The sequence below is a fragment of the Coenobita brevimanus genome, chromosome 33 (assembly GCF_032717465.1).
Source record: "Coenobita brevimanus isolate Jiangsu-jjx chromosome 33, ASM3271746v2, whole genome shotgun sequence".
NCBI classification, from domain to species: domain Eukaryota; kingdom Metazoa; phylum Arthropoda; class Malacostraca; order Decapoda; family Coenobitidae; genus Coenobita; species Coenobita brevimanus.
The window spans coordinates 11,466,774-11,474,357 of NC_136986.1; the positions used below are offsets into that span (position 1 = coordinate 11,466,774).

General features: G+C 38.5%; 1 pseudogene; it reads left to right on the plus strand.

Annotated features, from left to right (window-relative positions):
- The first annotated feature begins 1,549 nt into the window (after positions 1–1,549).
- Positions 1,550–1,670, plus strand: LOC145395941 (5S ribosomal RNA; annotated as a pseudogene).
- The last annotated feature ends 5,914 nt before the right edge of the window (positions 1,671–7,584 follow it).

Sequence of the window (7,584 nt, forward strand, 5' to 3'; positions counted from 1 at the left end):
GCATAGACAAGATCGGAAAGGCTAGGTACATAAGTAAGTTTGATTTGTTAAAGGGATACTGGTAAGTACCTATGACTGAACGTGCTAGGGAGATCTCATGTTTAGTAACACTAGGAAAGACTTTTGCATGTTCGGTAATGCCATATGGTATGAAGAATGCACCAGCCACATTTCAGAAGCTCATGAATGTTGTAACAGAGAGTTTGGCAGGGTGTGTTGTTTATATTGATGATGTATTAATCTTCAGTGACAACTGGAAAGATCACCTATGCCATGTCAGTAAATTTCTTGAGCGTTTAGTTCAGGCTAATCTTGTAGCTAATTTATCAAAGTGTGAGTTTGGTCAAGCTAAAGTTCAGTACCTTGGGTATGTAATTGGTGATGGACATGTTGCACCACCAGGAGCTAAGGTTCAGGTTATAAGTGATCTTCCCAGACCTGAAAGTAGGAAAGAGCTACAAAGATTTTTGGGAATGGTAGGTTGTTACAGGAGATTTGTTCTTAACTTTTCAATTCTTGTATCACCACTTACAGACCTACTGAAAAAGGGAGTTGAATTTGCATGGACCGATAACTGTGAATCCTCTTTCAACAAACTTAAAGCTATCCTATTAAGTCAGCCAGTTCTCGCTACTCCAAATTTTGCTAAGCCTTTTAAGATGTCTGTTGATGCAAGTGATACAGGAGCTGGGACTGTTTTGCTGCAAGAGGATGATCAGGGTATTGAACATCCTGTATCTTATTACAGTAAGAAGTTCACTGCACCTCAAAAGAACTACTCAACTATTGAGAAAGAGCTTTTGGCCTTGATTTTGGGTTTACAGCATTTTTCATTTTATTTGTGTTCTGGTTTTGACCCCATAGTCATTTATACCGATCATAACCCACTGAAATTCCTTAGTAAGTTTAAAGATAAAAATCAGAGATTGACAAGATGGAGTCTACTTCTTCAGGAGTATTCATTAAACATACAACATTTCAAGGGGAAAGAAAATGTTATTGGAGATTGCTTATCTAGAATTTAGACAGATTGTTTTAGAGTAATAAGAAATTTCCTTTGTAAATTTCTTTTTCTTTGTGGGGATGTGTTACATAGCCTATGATTTCATCATCCTTTGTGTAATTTTAACGCACAATGTGCTGCATGTTTGATCACGAGCGTGTTCTGCCTCAGTCCCCCCCTTCTACCGTTATAGTAGAGTAAGTGGTCCTTTCTGTTGTTCTTTGTCCCCATGGCTTCATTTGCGCGTCCTTCTTACAAGTTGTATCAAGCTCTGCTGGCCCCTATATAATGAGCTCAGTCTCTGCATCATTGCCACTTAGATCTACTCCTCATTTTGTTCACATCTCTGTCCTCCCCTGTACAGTTATTGTTGTGAGTGCTCCGGAAGTCTCCAACCATCTAGCAGCTGTGTAATTTGAGTATAACTGTTATTGCATTTTTCCTTGTACTGTATAGCATAAGGTGTTGATTTGTAGGCCTAGTGAGGTTTTTTTGTAATTTGTGTAGGATTCATTTTGTCAGCCAGTTTTAATATTATTTTGTATCTGTAATAATTTATCACCACGTTGAGTACACCGCTTCCCGTCCGATCAGCAAAGTTAAGCAACGTTGGGTCTGGTTAGTACTTGGATGGGTGACCGCCTGGGAACACCAGATGCTGTTGGCATCCCCACGTGTCATGTGGGGTTGGTGCAGGATTAGTGCCCCTCCCTGTAAAACAATTAACTCTAAGCCCTTGGCCACCCTGTCTGGGATACATGGCGTCTGGCAATGAATGAATGAAAAAAATAATTTATCTTGCATTAACTGAGCATTACCCAGTGTATTTTCATTTTATCAGGGCTGACTTAGGTAAATTTATTCTTGCTAATTTCGTGTTAATAGAGGCTATTGCAGTTAACCATATGTTTAACCTGTTTTTTGCCATTACATTATCCTTATGAGTCCTGAATGTTTTGTTGTTAGTTTGAGCATTAAACTTTAACTTGTAATTTTACCTAACTCTTTTGTTTTGAACCTGGAACTTTACGGGACAGTAGTGATTTTTAGTATTCTCACTTAAAGTGTACATTATCTTTCTCTGTTCCGTAACAATATATATATATATATATATATATATATATATATATATATATATATATATATATATATATATTTAATTTAGTCATTATTTATTTATTTTTGATAAACTCAGACTCTCCTAGCCATAATAATATAACATAGAACATAACATGCATTGCAGTAGTATGGTTGGAGGTAGAATATTACCATCACTGCTTGCTGCTTCCACCCTCCATCGTGACTGGCAGGCGACTGACAATGGAGACGGTGAGAAGGAGTTGACAGGTGTCGCTGTGACCTGCAATCTGTCCCACTTTGGGAAGTAGGTCCGGGCCAGATGCGGGTGTATCGCACGCACTCAGGAATTGTAGATATGGGTGTTTCGAAGCTTACGGGTTAATAACCCAGGGGGATAGTTTGCACAAAGAGCACCTAATCCTTACCCTCTTCAAAATTTAAAATAATCAGATAATTACTAAGCTGGATAAATTTGTGGTTGAAACTCATAATTATTAAATTAGAAACCAGTCAACATGTCTGTTTTTTTTTACTGCAAAGATCTTCTAGTAGTAAGGCAGGATGGGTAACTAGAGCCATAAATGATTGTAAACAGTCGTTAGACGAAATACTTCTGTCCAATGAGAAATTAGTCTCCAAAATATCCTGACAGACCGATGGAACAAGTATGAAGAAAGTTTTATAACTTTAGAAGCAGCTATAGTAAAGGCTGATGATAGGGAACTCTTAGAGTCAGAAACTACAAAGTTTGAAGATAAATTACAAGAATACTTAGCTGTAGTAAAGACACCAGGGTCAAAATTAGCTGAGACTGCCCCGGAAACACAAATAGTGGAATATCAAAGTAGAGCTGTGTTACCACAAATAACGCTTCCGAAGTTTGATGGGGAGCAGAACTGGAAATCCTGCTGGGACCAGTTCAGATATTTAGCACACGACAGAACAGATCTCCCTAAAGTCAGTAAACGTACATATCTGTTAGGACAGGTCAAAGGAACACCATATCAGCTGATAAAAGAATTACCAGTAGAAGAAAATAATTATGAGGTGGCCTTGACCATCCTTAGACAAAACTACGAAGACAGGGAGCAAGTTATTACTCAATTACTGAAGGCTATAATTGAAGTACCCATACCTGATTGCTTCCAAAAATTTAGAATTTCAATAAGCTGTAACTTAATGGCCTTAGGTACTTACGAAGATATTAAGACATCAGATTGGGTGCTCTCAAGAATTGTGTCCTTAAAGTTTCCACCGAAAACAAATGATGCTTTGTATGGTAGGTATCAAAAGGATAATTTCTCCTGCGAAGAGACTGAGGAAGGCTTGATGCAACTCTGTAAACATTTGCAAGGAACAGTAAACCCTACTGAGATTAAACAGAAGACTGAAATAGAAAAAAAAAACACTAACCAGCTGGTTGGGAATGCTAAGTCAGAGAAGACTAAGTATGTGCCTAAGGAAGTGATAGGTACTTTCCTTAGCTCCTTAAAGGCTGGAGATAAAGTATTAAAGACAAGGAACAGACATGCTTAGGATATTAAGGAAGTAAAACCTTCCATGGTAAAAGACAGGAAGGTTTGTATATTTTGTGGTGAGCAAAATTCCAGTGCATCTTGTCAACAGTATCCTGATTATGCTTCTAGAGTAGGAAAGCTTCATGAACTGGGGTGTTGTATAATCTGTATGAACTCCGAACATACTTCTAAGGACTGTAAGACTAAATTAAATCTTTGTTTTAAATGCAAAAAAGATCATCATCATAGTGCTTTATGCCCTAGGATAAAATCTGAGGTTCCTAAACCTGCAAGCATCAATATGACAATTGCAAAAGGGAATGCTCCATTAGTAATGCCAGCTGCAGTTCCCATAGCCGATGTGAAGGTATTGTTTGAGAATAGAAACTTACTATTATGTACCCTATTTGATACGGGTGCTAAGAAAACCTTCATTTCTGCAGACATTGTGAAGGAATTAAAGTTACCTATTATTGGCAAGGTATATCTAGCCATTACAGGATTCTTAACAACTAAGAAAGCTCAGTCCTTTGATTTAGTTAGACCTGTAATACAATTAGGCAGATATAAATGCCGTATAACAGCAGCTGTGCTTCATAATATGGAGACAAGTATATATATAAAAGAACTGAAGGAAACCTCTGATCATCTACAAAGCTCAGGGATAAAGTTGGCTAAACGGAATGTGGAATCAGATACTGTGGGTCCCATAAAAATGATAATTGGTTCAGATTATTGTGGAAGATTCCTACATAGGACCTTCAAAAGGAATAAGGTACAGTTGTTCAAGAGTCCGGGAGGTAAGTTTATTATGGGTCAGTTGCCTTTCCCAAAACAAGTTAAAGGAGAGGCTAAACTAGTAGACTCATTCTTTGTTACCCCCACACAGTCATTGATGGTAGCTAGAACAGGTGTAGAATTAGAACCTACTCGGATAAATGACTTGTTGGAAGAAAATATTGAACCTGTACACAAATTTTGGGACCTACACAGTGTAGGAATACACTCTGTGGAACCAACCCCTGAAGATAAAATAACCTTGGACTTGTATAATCAGTCTGCAAATTAAGGATGGACAGTACTGGGTAGGATTACCATGGAAACTAAACCATTCTGAGTTGCCAACAAATTACCAAGCAGCTAAGGCTCAGTTAAATTCTCTTCTAAGGAAGTTGAGAGATTAACCAGATCATCTGACCATATATGATAATATTATAACAGATCAATTGTAGAATAAATTTATGGAAGGGGTAGAATTCCCCGTTAACCATAAAAAAAGACATTATTTACCACATCATGCTGTAAACAAGGATTCAGTAACTACTCCCATAAGGATAGTATTCAATTGTAGTAAAAAAGCGTCTAAGGGATCTGCTAGCTTGAACGATTGCCTATACTCTGGACCTACACTAACAGAGAAGTTATGGAACGTGTTACCAAGATTTAGAGAGTAACCTTATGTTTACACAGCAGACATTGGTAAGGCTTTTCTCAGAATAGGACTGAGAGAGGAGGACAGGAAATTTACAAAATTCCTCTGACCTCATGATCCTCAAAATGAGGATAGTCCATTGAAAACTTACTGTTTCCGATCGGTGCTCTTTGGCTCTTGTGCTAGTCCTTTACTACTTTGCAACACTTTAAAGCATCATTTTGAAAATGCCAAATGCCCAAAAATAGGGCAGGCTTTTTACATGGATAATTTGCAAGGTGTTGCTGATACAGAGTCGGAAGCATTGAAGGCTTATAAAGTAGCCAATTCCGAATGTGGGAAGGAAAATTTGCCATTACAGAGCTGGAACACAAATTCACCGCTTTTGAAAAATAAAATACAAGAGGACTATCCAGATTCTGACATTCCCAAAATTCAAAATGTGTTAGGTCTTAACTGGGATACAACAGCTGATGTAATAAGTTTGAAACCAATTAAATTCCCTGATATCACTCTCACCAAGAGGTCCTTGTTAAGTCAGGTTTCCTTGTTATTTGACCCATTAGGATTGGTCAGTCCTATAGTTATTTGGGGCAAATGTTTAGTACAGGAGGCTTGGCGAGAAAAGTTATACTGGAACACTGAATTGGGTGAGACATATGTGGAACAATGGGAACAGATTAGAAAGGAGTTTGAGACCACATCAAGCATATGTATTCCCAGGAAAAGAAACAGTAATGAGAAGTCGCACTTACACATATTTTGTGATGCTTCTCAACAGGAGAGGATAGTGAGATTATTATGTCCAAAACCAGAGTTGCGCCAATTAAAGGAAGAACCTTACCTCAAATGGAATTGACTTCCATAGAAGTAGGAACTAAATTAGCCAGGTATATAACAACTACACTTGATACTCAGTTTGAGGATATTTACATATGGACTGACAGTGAGATCTGTCTTTACTGGATAGGGAAGGAAGACAGTAAAATTCCTTTTGTCCGTAATAGAGTGAAGACTATTAAAGAGCTGTCTTCCAAATTTAATTTCATGCATGTATCCTTCAAACAAAATCCAGCTGATCTGCTCTCGAGAGGTTCGACCGTAAGGAGACCGATCAAACATAACTTGTGGTTTAAAGGTCCTAAATGGTTACCCACTAAGGACTGGCCTGAGCAGAAACAGTACAGTATTGCTGAGGTTAGTGTAGTGAACTTGGATCCTGTAGTACTTGAGCCAGAAGTAATTGACATCAGCCGATTCTCATCAGTAAGACAACTTATAAATACTACTGAATTGGTTGTAGAATTTTTGAATAAGAGTGTGGGGTTTCAGAAGTTAGATCCCTTAGAATATTGGCTGAAAAGAATACAAAAGAACTATTATGGGGAAATATATAACCTTTTAGGCCAAGGCACTGGGATCAGGAATAAGCTGATAAAGGATTTAGGCTTGATCTAAGACGGAAAAGGTCTGATTAGATGTCAGAGTCAACTAGTAGAGGCTGATTTGTCCCTCCAAACCAAACACCCTCTTTTATTATCCAAGAGCGGATACTTTGTACAACTAATTATAAAGGAAGCCCATGATTCCACTCTCCATGAAGGTTTGCCACAGACCTTGGCCCAAATTCAGGAAAGGTATTGGATTCCTAAAGGTAGACAGGTCATTAAAAAATATCTAAAAAACTGCATCATTTGTAGGAGGTATGACCAACGACCATAAGACTACCCAGGACCACCGGCCCTACCAAGAGACGGAGTGAATGTAGGTTGGCCCTTCCAAGTAACAGGAGTGGACTATACAGGAGCTATAACTGTTACAGATGAGGGAACGCCCCATAAAGTTTACATTTGTCTATCTACAAGGGCAGTCCATCTAGAATTAGCAGAAGATCTGAGCTCAGAGACATTGCTCAATATCTTTCGAAGATTTGCCGCTAGAAGGTCTTGTCTTGGCAAGTTAATAAGCGACAACAGAACTAATTTCGTTGGAGCAGCACCTTTACTGTTGAACATAATGAATGACCCAAAGGTTAAGTCGGCGCTGGGAATCCGAAATTGTACCTGGCAGTTCACAGCTCCAAGAGCTCCATGGCAAAATGGATTTACCGAACGAATGATTGGTATTGTCAAGAACTGCCTGAGGAGAACATTACACAGAACTAAGATCACGAGAAAAGAATTAAGAACAGTAATAACTTAAATTGAAACCAGGATTAATCATAGACCCCTGACTTATCTAGATGACACTAGCATCTCACTAGAGGCCTTAACACTGGCTCATATGTTATATGGCAGGAAGCTCCATCTGATCCCTTGTGTGGATATCCAGGAAGAAGTAGATGATCCTACCATAGAAAATAATGATTTAGGACAACATCTGTGGGAGGGATATCAACGTCTGAAAAGGGTGTTGGATACCTGGGATAAACATTGGAGCGAGGAATATCTTTTGAGCCTAAGAGTAAGATTTTATGGAGCTCAGGCTGCCACCAACAAATCTGCTATAAACATAGGGGATGTGGTCTTAGTGAAAACCGAGCAACCAAGATC